At 40.5% G+C, this 13,871-nt stretch overlaps 1 protein-coding gene across 8 annotated transcripts in view; it reads left to right on the top strand.

Annotated features, from left to right (window-relative positions):
- ATP8B (ATPase phospholipid transporting 8B) overlaps nucleotides 1-13,871 on the top strand; it is an 81,603-nt gene that overhangs the window by 29,330 nt on the left and 38,402 nt on the right. The window contains exon 1 of one of the 8 annotated variants that reach the window (XM_087344821.1): nucleotides 7,481-7,502. The exons of 5 other annotated variants lie outside the window; for them this stretch is intronic. The gene's annotated coding sequence lies outside the window, so the exon portion shown is untranslated. Of the gene's footprint in view, nucleotides 1-7,480; nucleotides 7,503-13,107; nucleotides 13,202-13,659; nucleotides 13,683-13,871 lie in introns of those variants that run through there. 2 more of the 8 variants (XM_022080922.2, XM_022080923.2) reach the window with 2 other exon arrangements.

Below are 13,871 nucleotides of genomic sequence, written 5' to 3'. Positions count from 1 at the left end.
ACCTGTTTTTAAAGTTGTGTAAGGAATGTGAAGTTCGTGGCTTTATCATTTCCAGATGTGTCGCTTATCGTTTGACGCATTCGAGTCTTTTTTTCTTTAGATGTGATTTTTCGTGGGGTTTCGTTGAAAATGTACCAGACCGTAGAAGTTGCCGAATAAATGAGTGTATGCTTTTAATACTGGGTCCGTTTTAGATGGTTTTTACTGCACGTTAAGCATTTCGAGTGATGTAGAACTCTTCTAATATTTCTGATTGGCTTCATATGACTTCAAGGCTTTCGTATTATAGCAGACTACAAGGACATCTTCAGGTAACAATGTAATTACATAAATTAACAGATTCTGTAACTAAAAGACCTTGCACCTTATCAGAGACTAGTAACACCAGTGGGTAGAATCGTCTATTACATTTCTTGGTAATTGGATTATAATTAGGCCAAATTACTTACGGCAGGATTGCTTTTAGGCTGGTGTTCGTAATTCGCGGAAGTATTGGGAGCGATTTGGGAATTAATTCCCACTAATGTGACAGTTGCTTTGCAAAAAAAACAGATTTTGTGGAACCAGCCGCATGTGACACGGCTGTAAACCTGAAGGGAAAGTTGATTTAGCCTGTTCGGCATTCACACTAGCAGTTGCAATATAAATACCAGCCATTGGTAATTCCAGATGTTATAAGTTAGCTTTGCCCTAAGGCAGTTTTGCGACATGACTTGGTAGGGCGAGGTTCTAAGAAATGAACGTAATCTTGGACATGGACAGATCGTTTCTGCCGAAGGATGGTAACCTTTCAGGTAGTAATATCAAAACAAGCACTTGGGAGCTTGTAACAGATTGCACAGGTGGTAAATTGTATTCATGCTTTACAATGGCGTGTTTGTAAAGTTGGTTCGAGTCTGACCCGAACACAGGCTAATTCTGACTTGGTCTTTCCTGGTTTTCTCACTTCCTTGACGCAATGTTTTGAGTGTTATGTAATGTTTTAAATGAGGCCACGACCAATTCCGTATCCTTTCAGATTTATCATTCATTAATCATAAATAAAGTTTGTCCAGAATTTATGGTAGAAATCACATAACCGTATGTAATAATATTTTGGCATGGTGTTGTTATAGAATGTGATCAGTACGTACCGAAACACATGGTGACTAAGGTTAAGTAACTCAAAAGGCTGTTTTATGAAGACAGCAGGAAAGGGAATCAACTTTGAAACTTTTAGTAAAGTCTGGGACAATATTTGATTCTGTTATTTCGAATGTCTTTTAAGTATGGTGTTCGCCTTCCAGGCTAAGTGTTCTTGAGGCTCGAAGGTATTCCTAGATATTGTTGTTTGTGGTTAATGCTGATAAATGGTATATGCGGACGTGTGAAAGTAGTCTTTTTCAAGGCAGTCCTGTTATTCCATAATTTGCGTGAAGGAACCGAAGAAAACCAAGATGTTCGTGTGTTTTTTGTTTTCGAAACGTTGCGAATTATCTACACTGACGAAGTTTTTTTGTTGTTGTTGTTGATCTGGTTTGTGACGCCGTTAAGACTCGTTTGCATACGAACGTTTCGGATAAAAATACTTTATCCATCTTCAGGACGTCACGACCCAGAAGAACTTCATCATCCTCACCACCGCGAGAACTTAAAATATTAATACATATATTTCATGTACAGTGTGTTTTATGGCTTTGAAGTTTAACATCAAACTTTGTTGTGCCATTCTTGGGTTTCTTACACTAAACGTGTAGACATGGTAAAATAATTCGTTAATTTATTGAGTTGTCCGTGCAGAAGACTGTCCATCACCGGTAGGCATGGTGAATAAAAATACGAATGTAACTCAGACATTACTGTTACGGGATACTGCATGTAAAATTCGCTGATTTAGCAGAATGGAAAGTGCGTTGTTGATTTGATGTGCGATGTTATATGAGACGCCGTGGCGTGGGTGGTAGCAAACTGGTGGTACGTCGCTTACATTCTAACACTCCACGGCTTATGAATAACCTGGCTTCATGGCGTGGCTTAAAATCGCCTGTTTCTGTGCTTCAGACTCTATGAGCGCTGAAAATAACATTGGATGGAGATTTTCCTCAGTTTTTTTTCAAGGATAATACTGTGATAAATGTATTTTTGGAACATTTATTTATCGATTATTTTCAGTGCAACAGCTGTCATTCGTTATTGATTCTTTGTGTTCATATCGTTGTCTTATATGTTTAGAGCATGTCTGCTCTTCATCAGGAGCGATTTTTTTTTTGTGTGTGAAATACATTGCAAATTTACATTGTATCAAGCATTATCTGTTCGTTCTTTCTTCAGTCATAAATTCGTTAATTTAAATATTTATGAAATCCCTTTCTTTTATAGTTTAGACATCTAGGTTACAGATGCGGCTTAAATTGCCAGTTTGTTGTGTACATTAAAGCTGGCAACGTGTACACGTCATTGCCCTGTTTTGCTACGTGCAGTTCTTGAACTGTTCGTGTGTTCCTTAGGTATAGTCCTACGTGTCGCAGTTATGTATTTTATTTATGCTGTTGTTACTTTTGTGGTCCTTATCAGCATGTTTTAATATCCGGCATGAATTCTGTTTTCTGTAGTGAGCGTATGAAACTGTGAGCAGTTTCCATACGGTCATGCCGTCATTACATTCCGTGTAGTGTTTATGCATTTGAATTTTTCAGTGAGTTGTACTGGGCTAGTATCCAGCTGCAGTGTATGCGTGCTGTTCCCAGATTACGTAAGAAGTTTCTAACAGACCGTAGTTACACCATTCCGAATGTTAACTTCAAATTTTATCGATTTATTGTTTTAGTCTTGAGTGTGTATAATACTCGACCTTCAACACATTCCAATATACTTGACATATATTGAATGTATTCATTCAGCGTACCTAAATGATATTATTTGAATACTAACGTAGTATGGCTTTTTCAAATTAGAAGGGAATGATGAAATTTTTTTTGGTTTTGACGGTAATACAATTTATTTCAGAATTATCTTCGCGAATCACATTGAAAGTACAACATTTGTAAAAATTTCTGTATAAATTAAATGTTTTAATACGTTTATGCCGATTGAAGCCAGATTCAAGCCAACAAATCCGACCCAGACTCCGCCAGACACTGTCATAGGCGTCACAGTGGTATTGTTTGCATTTTTTGGTACCGGAGTCGCCACCGTCAGAACTTATTTTAAATTTTCCCCTCCTCATCGCATTATCGGCACACTCGTACATCCAGGCGTGACGGACATTGGCCTGTTTTCTAGTATCAGATTATGTTGGGCATTGCCCGCTGTCTGAGTTATATTTCACATTCATGACGTTTCGGGAAGGTGCTGTTTCACTGTCTTCATGTGACTGTTGTTGTGACAGGCTTATATTACTTGCATTGTTCTTGGTGCGGATCGAAACTAGGACAGCCTTAATTAACCCTTTGAAGCCGAAGCTTACATAAACAAATCTGAAAATTCAGTTCCGACCTCAAAGAGAACACAACACGTCTCCGTACAAACGGTAAGTTTGTTGATGCTGTTTAAGGAAGTAATTGCTGTTTATTCTGAAAATCGTACGAAACCCATAAATGCAATGAATGCAATTTTCCTTAATGTTAAAAGAGGTGGTATATATAGTTACCGGCGTGATTTGAAGCAAGAACAGAAACCAGGCGAGGAGGACGATGAGATAGAGGAAGACTTATCAGCTGCTTGGGAACTGATTCGTACGTAATTGGGCAACGTTTCGCGATAAAGAACTAGTGTCTCCTCTGCTTTTAATTAAAATGTTAATTACGCGATTACTTCTAGGAATGAGCGAATTTGTGTCATTATATAAATTTCGTGAAACTGGACGGAAAATTATAAGCTTCTGGTAGCCCCTACGGGGGCCGTTCAGTTTTTTACGTCACAGATTGTAAGCGAGATAAATGATTGCTCGTATCACTGTAGCTAAAAGTTCACGGGTCATAACGTTTCTACATGACGATTTTAATCGAGAAACGTGCACTGTAATAGCTCGACATAACTATGGAAACACGAAATGCAAGATTATTCTTGTAAATGAGCATCACATCGTCACGTCATGAAGACGTAGGGCTGTAGGGGAGTGGAGGTATAGCTCCACGCATTCTTAACCTCGACAATTGATGGGCTGCCAGCTCCAGCCGCTTTCTTCTTTGGGGTAGAACACGCGGCACAGAGATCGGTTGGTTAATGGTGATTCCTGGCCAAGGTTAATGAAATGTGTGAATCCACCTTGGACATCCTTTCGTGGCCTTGACAGAATGAAAAAACAAATGTAACCAGTGAATACAAAAGTGATAATTTGTTGTGGGTGAGGTTTCTTTGTGGCCATTACTGTAATTAGACCTTTGCTGTGCATGCGTAAATTGTCTAAGAAATTTTTTTTTTCGCACTATTGGAAATTAATGACCTTCGTAGAATTAGTGTGGGTTGATAGTGGTGTCACGAATTTTTCGTAATTGACCCAAATAGCATGATATCATACACGACGTCCAAGTTGGTACTCGCACGGCACGCCAGTAAAATCCTTCTTTTGCTACGTGTTGTCCCCGTGTAAGTTTCCCGCGTCATTACACGAAAATGCATTTGTAGGTCAGACGTTATTTTAAAATGATGAATTTTGCCCAACCTGTGTTAAGATTGCAGATTTAGGCCGGGAAATGTTACGTCCCATTTTAAAAACGTTTGTCTCATAACAGGGAACTCCGTTTCGGAGAAACAATTATCTATCTTCAGGGTAGAATTAAATATTAATGATCAAAACGTATGAATTGACGTTGTTTTTGGAGAATCGCATTTACGTAATGTAAAAATATATTACATAATTCATCTGTTCCACACTAAAAAAAACCGTCTTTATTATTTTAATGCTGAGTTATATATATTTACGATTGGTAGGACGTGTTTTGTTCTAGAAGACCATACTCTAGCTTCTCTCGACTAAAATTAAAATTTCGCAAAGCTTGAAAGGTACTGACACTATGCAGACATCTTTTGGGATATAAAATACGTACTTTAAAGGTGCATTTTAAAATGACAGGTTACATTGAGGCATGTAATGGATCCAATTTACAATTTTACGTTTTGTAGATACATGAGAATATTTAATATTTTTAATATTTTAATATTAACCTAATTCACAATATGACGCAAATATACTACCTTATGAGAATATTTGTTACACATTTATTTCCTCTGTCAAATGATTTCTATTCAGCATAAAAGAAACGTTTTTTAAAATTTTGTGATGGTATTTTAGCTGATTGAAATGCACGGATATAGTCGTGTATAGTGGATAGAGGAATGTGTTTCTGTAGTGCGTGTGTGTTGTGGAACCAAATGGTTGTTGAGCGACCACGAATATATTATTATTCTCGCTTTCCTCTTGCACAGACATTTCTCCATTGAAGCGTCAAATACCAATACATTATGTGACTACCTGCCTGTTCCATGCAGAAAGGTCAGCCGGATGACCTGCTTTCAGAGTGTGTTGTGCTGTACAATGACATTTTTCGAAATTATAGTTGATCAACTAAACATTGTACTGAGAATTACCAAGTTTAATACAAGTAAGAAATATTATAACATAAAAAACCTGAAGAATCTAAGCAGATCATGGGATTTGAAGTTCTGACGACGTTGAAGATGTCGGTATTGTTTTGCCCCCCCCCCTCCCCACCCAAATTTTGCGTCGACACGTGGACTTGCAGTTAGATAGCATCGATTCAAAGAATCTTACTTTTTGCGTTTCAAGGTCTGAAGATGGAGAAGGTAACAAAATATAAGCCCACTCGGTGTCAGAACCCAGAGATAGCATTTCTTCGAAACGCTGTGTCCACATTGTGTCACAACCCTGAAAAATAAGTCATCTTCACTTCCTCCAGAACCTGTGTCACGAGAGATGTTTCGTTGGCTTTGAGGGCCCGGGCTGAATTCCTAAACATTATTTAGACGATCGTCGGCCTCAGAGGTCTAAAAGCTAATATCGAAATTCCAAATTGCGCACGAACGCGGTAAGACCCTGCACAACTTTATCTCCTATTTCACTTTTTATCCCACATTTTCCTATTTAGAACTCCGCCGTTGTTACAGCGGGAACCAAATCGAGGATTCTGTTGGCCTCCGGTAAGAAAGATCTTTGAGTAAGAATAATATCAAAATGGACCTTGAGGAAAAGACGGTTTTGATGGTTGTAATCGTCCGGCCCATACGTGTACTGGTTGCGATGATGAACTATGTCTTTTATCCTACGAAGGCGTTTCCAGGAATCTTCAGCTTTGTTTTACCTGCATGGAAGTGTGAGCTCAAGGCACCTCCTACATGAACCCGGACAATTAGCACGGTGAAGTCGATGAGAAACGGTCATTAGGCAGGATGGAATGGACGCATTCATTAGTCACTCGGTCGAAGACTGACACTTAAACCACTGGTCCACGGGACGGAACGTAGAAGTCCGGAGACCGGCTATCCTGACAGGTATTTTGTGGTTTTATTCAGTCCTTCGAGCACAGTGTCTCAATTTAGTTTATTTAACCATAATACTCGACTCTATACAGTTTGAGACACTGACACACCCCCGCACAGTAGAAACAAGGCCTGTGCCTTTGGCCATGTTGACGCACGCCACTGTTATAATAATTCTCTCTGGTATACGATTGCAGGACGCAGAGAAATCCTTGAAACTGCTTTTGCCTGTTTTAGAGAACCTGGTGGGATTACGTCAGACCCTAAGTATGTTTTATTTCTCTACGCCCTCATAAAAGTTCTTGACGTCTTTTCCTCTGAAATGTTCCACCTTTCGCGTTCTTAGTCGCTGTGCAGAAAATGTTATAAGTACGTTCATGTTACTTGTACTCTTGCCTCAGGAATTTGAGGCTGTACGTGACGAGCCCTACTCAGCCATGTTTGTTGCGTAAACATGCATGAATTATTTATTTATAGTCCAAAAACACTTTCCTTTTGTAGGATACACGGCGTCGTATGGGTGGATGACAGTGAACAATGATGATAAATTCACAGAATGATGATAATTATTGTACTCTCATGACTATTGGAACCAAACCGTGCTTGCGGGTAGAAGGAAAGCTATACTACGTAATCCAAAGACATTGGTACTGACACAGCGAGCTACAAAACTATGCCGCTAGGAAGTAATGTTTTTTTTTATGGACATGCTACCGTATCTGTTACCCCTCATTCAGATCCCCTTGCAGCGAACAACTCTGAAACGTCGGTGAGCTTCTACCAGACTACACACAGTTCAATAACCCAGAAGACAGCCATCCTCACGGAAATTTCTTATTCCGGCCATCTTGTAGGATGTAACGAAGAGAATGGCTATTTTTGGTGTATAATTTAAAATATTTTATGAAAATGTGTCACTTGATTTCAGGTTTACGAATGAAGGACCTTTGAACACCACCACCACCACCACGTACGCAACGAATTTGGCGACACTTTCCATAGGTGGAAAGTGGGTTAACGATCAGGTAGCCGTCTTTGCAAAAATGACTCATACGTAGCTCGCCGTTCTTTGCTATCATAATTAAACACTTCCGCTAAGTGCAGGGACAGCTCGTGGGCCTCATTAGTTCGTACTTTTACTTTATAAGCGGCCAACTAGCCATTTGTGTATGTTCACACAGACGTAGTTATTAACTGTAGCCCGAAATTCATATAAATTATATTTTAGAATTCGCTCCGTACCTCAAAGAAAACACAAGACTTGACCATTACAAAGATTAGGTTCTCATTGCTGTTCACACAGACACAAAATCCACTGGAACTGGTTGTTAAAGCAGGCGGTACATATTGTTACCACTGGGATCCAAAGGTTTAATAACACTGACGGTGCATGTATCGATGGGGCATGGAGTAAACTGCACAATGACGAGCTTAAAAATCTGTACTCCTCCCCCAATATTGTCAGGGTGATTAAGTCGAGAAGAATGAGATGGGCTGGGCATGTAGCGCGCATGGATGGGACAAGAGGTGTGCACCGGGTATTGGTTGGGAAGCCTGAGGGGAAGAGACCGCTGGGGAGACCTAGACGTAGATGGGAGGATAATCTCAGGCGGGAGGAAGCCTGAGGGGAAGAGACCCCTGGGGAGACCTAGACGTAGATGGGAGGATAATCTCAGGCGGGATCTATGGGAGATAGGAGTTGAAGGAGATTGGATTTTGTTGGCCCAGGACAGGGTCCGGTGGAGGGCTTTGGTTAATTCGGTGATGAACCTTCGGGTTCGGAAAGCCATCTGGTTGGTTGGGTCCACTATTTGGGAAGCCTGAAGGGAAGAAACCGCTGGGGAGACCTAGACGTAGATGGGAGGATAATCTCAGGCGGGATCTATGGGAGATGGGAGTTGAAGGAGACTGGATTTTGTTGGCCGTGGACAGGGTCCGGTGGAGGGCTTTGGTTAATTCGGTGATGAACATTCGAGTTCGGTAAGCCATCTGGTTGGTTGGGTCCACTATTTGGGAAGCCTGAGGGGAAGAGACCGCTGGGGAGACCTAGACGTAGATGGGAGGATAATCTCAGGCGGGATCTATGGTAGATAGGAGTCGAAGGAGACTGGATTTTGTTGGAGGGCTTTGGTTAGTTCGGTGATGAACCTTCGGGTTCGGTAAGCCACCTAGTTAGTTAGTTAGACGGTTCATGTATAAAATCTTGATACTATGAACTCGTTTTATGTAATGTACCTGTAGAATTGAATTGGATTGAATTATGAATTTGTTGAACAAACATCAGTTGTCCCATGAGATTCATTGCACTTCTGTGAATATCGTGAGAGTGATGAGTCAAGGAGCAGGACATGTAGAATTAATGTAAGAGACGAGAGACGATAAAATTGGAAGTCTTTCTCTTGTATATATTGACGTGTTGACATACAACTGACATTTTAGAGATCCCAATTTAGAGACGTTTATTGCTTTTTGGACTAAGCAGTGGTACCTGCTTCTTCTCTCGCGTCTTGTTATGCCTTGCTCAGATTTATTTGTACAACGCTCTGTGATTGGCACCTTACCGAGCTCGCAAAGTTGGTACGTTCTTTCCACCAAATAGTTTTTCGTAAGACAGACATTAATGTTGTCGAATGTAAACCACGTAGGTAGATCCGAGAAACGACGGAAGGACCAATAGTGAAACGTGTACGTCATTTACGAAAGTAATTCATGACACAATGACTCCGTACTGCAGAAATTTTTTCTCGTATTGTTTGTCATTTTATTATTTGTCAATTATTACTGAAATCTTATCAAAAATGTTGCAAAGAATGAAGATATACGTTTTCTGGGTTGCTGTCCCGTGTTGTGTGGTAGAAGTTTCCCGACGTTTCGGAGGTGCTTGGCGATATTTTGGACAGAAAACATCTCTGAAACGTTGGTGTACAATTAGTCTACAGGGTGCAACAACCCAGAAGCCAGCCATTTTCATACATGTCGCCGTGCGAACATTAAATGTGACACTCATAATTATCTCGTTCATCAGCGAGTCATATGTCAACATTTAGCAAAGGTTGGATTTGCAGCAGGAAGTAGTTCAGACATTGAGGTCGAGATCCGACAGAGGTCTTCCTTGTTTTCTCCTGGGCAAGGCTGAGGCAGTAGGTTGTTATCTCTGGGTTCCATGCGATAAAAATGCTGGATACTTCCTGTATTGAGCGTGAGAGCTGCTTCATTGTGAGCAAATGGCATCCTGTTATCTTAAACTGCGTAGATTTCTGGGAATGTGAAACGCCTCCAAAATATTTTATAAATTTTCACTGTACTGCAACTGTGCGCAGTGTTTGCTGTAGATTTGTAGTTATAATCAGTGCGCCCTTTTCGACCAAAGTGTGATTTGAGGTTATCACTTCTGCGAATGATGGCTGCCTTCCGGCATGTTCACCCTGATGATGGAAGCAGCATCTTTGAAACGTCGGTCAGCCACACGGCGTAACATCCCAGAAAACATTTATTAAGGCTTTGACCGGGATGTTCTTTTGTTAAATCTTATGTGGTATCGCCTGATTCGACTTCTGATGGTTCAGTGAAGTGTTTTCTTCGCGGTACGGTCTGGATTCGTAAATATTATGAAGACGAGCTTCGGCTTCAAAGGGTTAACCAGCTGATTTTCGTAATGGTGAGGTGTAGTGTTTTCTTCGCGGTACGGACTGAATTCATAAATAATATTCAGACGATCTTCGGCTTCAAAGGGTTAAAGTTTATATGCCATCACTTGTCCATATTGTTTGTTGCGTAATTTTAACTGTACAGTAGTGGAGACAGTTGCGTAATTCTGTTTTTCTCACTGCTGTGTGCTGTTTAGACCAACCTTTATTGATTTGGTTTATAAGAAAATTCCGTTCGTAACTAGTGCCATCGAAACATCGCATAATAATGAACGTTCGTGGTGAATCACCACCATCTGCAAAAGTCAGTGGTACAATATCAGTTGGTGATTCAGATGAAACGGTGAATGACTCATTCTGCTAGTCTCTTACCCCAAAAGACACTCGGATACAAATGCACCCACCCTTAAAATATGATTGGCCCTTGAATCACTTCCTGTATTCTGGGTAATTGATTTTTTATAGCTAACATTTCATCAGAAAACAGTGTCAGAGGCTTCTTCACCGCTGATCCCTCGAATTTATTTTAACTGGAGGTTTCTTACATGTTAGTGTTTATGAATGATGTCATTCAAAATCTCAGGAAATGTGGTAGCAATTAATTTCCTTTACATTTCTGTTAAGTGTGTTTTCGTGCATAAATATTTCGTTCTCCTTCACATTTTATCACAACCAAATATAATTCTCGTCTTTTGTCTACGCAGAGTTCCGGATTTCAAAGACCAAAATCTCTTTAGCAGTTTTGATTTGTTAGGCCCCCCCCAAATGTTTCCTCAGATATCAGCATTGTAACTTCGGTGTAATGCTGTGCGTCGGATGTGTGCAAAGTGACGTCATCTAGTCCTTCGTCCGTGCTCTCTCGACACACCCCGGTCCAGGAAGTTGATACTTCCAAGATTCCGGAAATAGAGTCACGTGACGCAGAACTGCGAGTTGTAATTCGCATATCTCGATGCGGGAAAGCCAACTCGAGTGGCAGAATTCTCCAGATGTTTTAGTTGACTGCGTGAAGGTGTCTGGTACAAGCTGTTTCTTGCACGTTTTCATTGGCGTGTAAGACAATGCGAGGGTTTGTGCATTGACAAGCTGACGGCAAAGGAACTCTTCTATTCAATAGAGGAGGTTTGCGTAGCGTATGACATTTCTCGGGAGATACCTGGTCTGAATCTCTGCCACGGCACTGCGACTTTCTGGATGAGATTCTTTAGTGGTTTTTCAGAAGTTCTCTCGTCGAAAACTGACGTCCTAACCGCTCTCGTTAAATGGACGTTTAAGAAGTCAGCAGTTAAGAGTTAAAAAAAATTTTCCTTCAGTTCAGTAACTTTGTTGTAGATATTGCATTAAGCTGACTACAATTTCACACGGAAGACCTAATGCATCCGATGTCTGTCGAGCTGGAGGACTCCTCCACGTAGTTGCGCGGCAAGCGGGATTCCTCCCTCGCGTGGGGATTACCACAATGGCCAAGTATTTCTGGGATTCCCCTCTCAGTTTGGGCACGGAAGCCCATGTGGAGTTTGTTGCCTGATTTTGAAACAAATTTGTTTTATGGGTTCTCAAAGTTTTTTTAATCCTTTGTTATCTACTCGCGGGCTGCAGGTTGTGAATGTATTTAAACGTCGTGTGAATTTGTTTAAAAATGCGACTAAATGATACCTGGCATTGCAAAATGGGTTCACATATTGTTCGTTAATTTTCTTTAACAAAACTATTCATTAGTGACGTATTCATATTGAGCAGTCTTTCAGTTTAATGTTTAATTCCTCAGAGTGTTCACGAATGAGAGATCCTTCCTAGTTTATCATGTAGCTGTTATTCAGCTTAAAGAGTGACGCAATATTACCAAATGGTACGCGGGCTGCGGGCTGAGGCCACTGGTCGAAGTTAATGTAAAATAAATTGTTACTTCGCGCGGACTGTGACGTATTGCGTAATCTAATTTCTGTTCCAAGCCTCTAGGAAGCCATCCACAATGCCTTAAATGAGAAAGATTGAGTAATATCATACAATCACAGAGGTCCATTACATCTTGTCTGTCGTCCATTTCTTAGTAGTCATATATTGAATATAAATGACCCTATTGGTTGCTCTCTCTTCGCCAAGTTCGGTTCAGATGTACTCTCAACCACTCGTGGCTTCGCTGGTCGTCGAAATAGAAGGGGGCCCCTCTGGGTTAAAATCATTGAACTTACCGTGCGTGTCGAGTTATTTACACAATTTATTATCTTGTGTTTAAGATGATGGGTGTTAATTTACTTTGCTTGGTTAGAATTCGTACACGTTGTTCCAGTGTTTGCTCAGGATAAGGCCCGATGTCAGGCTGTTATTACCAGGGTTATGAACGTTCGGGCTTTTCTAGACTAGCTGTGCGACTGTCAGTTTCAGAACAAAGGGTGGGTTTGATGTTAACTGGCGGTGTATTGCGAAGGAAACATTTGCAAAATGGCGGTTTTCCGTGTTCAATTTTTGTAATAATTGAGACGTGATGAAGTTTTGGAATCCGAAAACGTTGCAGCTTCAGAAGAAAAGGGGGAGGGGAAACTTTATAGCTTGCAGCAGTTTCTAAGCGAAGTTTTGCAAAAATGAAATCCTTATGTTGTGAACGAGCAATTCTTTTTCGAGACCGACTATCGCGAAAGTCCACTCTCAGGTTTTATTAAGCCGTGTTTGTGCCAGGAACTGAACATTTCCAGTTTTCATAGGCTAATAAATGTTTGTTGATGCTGTACACGCGTGTCTACTTTTACTTTCGTTTGTGTAATCGGTTTGTTCTTTGATTTTCTGCAACACTTAACAAATTGTAGCAAGAATGCAGTGGCGTTGCTTGCCTAAAAATAGAGACATATTTTGGTATTTACGTTTGAGTAATAAAGTTTGTAAGATAGTGAACAACAGTGACTCATGCCAGCATGCGGTGCGAAAGGATTATAAACAGTCTTATCTGCAGTTTCAAGGCGTGTGATGTGTGTTCAAATAGTGAGATATTGAAGGAAACACTTTTGTGCGAGTTTTGTTTGGAACACGTCTGTCTGATAATCCAAATCAGTAAATGGGCTTCGAATACATATTTGTAAAAGGTACATATTTATAAGTCCTTAGGATAATTTGTGGTTTCGTATCAGGCCATTCCATGTGTAACAACAACACAGTTTGATTTCGTAAGGGCTCTGTGAAAAATTTGAATAAGCTAGCGTATCATAATTACAAGAGCTGCCATCTGTGTTTGTCTACGTAAAACAGTTCACGCTTTCATTGTTGCTTACGCGCTGGTTAACTAGACTCGAACCTCGCCGAAAACGTTCGGGTAACGTATCGAAGTTTGCTTTTACGCTGTTCTGTAGTTGCATGTTCTTCAGTGAAGGAAGTACAGACTCGAAAGTGATAAAGGAAGAAATGGGAAGTACGAGAGAGGAACAAAAGGGAATGAAGGAAGGGGATAAAGAGAGAGTAACTGCACCTTCAGTGACCAGTTCAGCTGACAGGGCGTTTTGTCAGTTTTAGTTATGTGCTTAGTGGTCGTAATATAAGTGTGAGCGAGGCTCCATTAAGGGCAGTAAGGTACACGAAACGTTATTTATGTTTGTGTGCTTGAATGAAACATAATTCAATGGTCTGAATACGTTTTCTTGTAATTACTAACAGAGATCCATATCTGTGTTATTACGTCCAGGACAGACGCCTAATTTATTTATCTTGATGGTCGGTGCTGTGAACTTGGTATTAAATTTTAGGGGTTCCGTAAAAGGC

Source organism: Zootermopsis nevadensis, unplaced genomic scaffold (assembly GCF_977971745.1).
Source record: "Zootermopsis nevadensis isolate Lab colony 2312 unplaced genomic scaffold, Znev_1.0 Znev_ptg000008l, whole genome shotgun sequence".
Lineage (NCBI taxonomy): Eukaryota > Metazoa > Arthropoda > Insecta > Blattodea > Termopsidae > Zootermopsis > Zootermopsis nevadensis.
The sequence above is the reverse complement of the archived record's forward strand: the minus strand, read 5'-3'. Positions and strand labels throughout refer to the sequence as shown.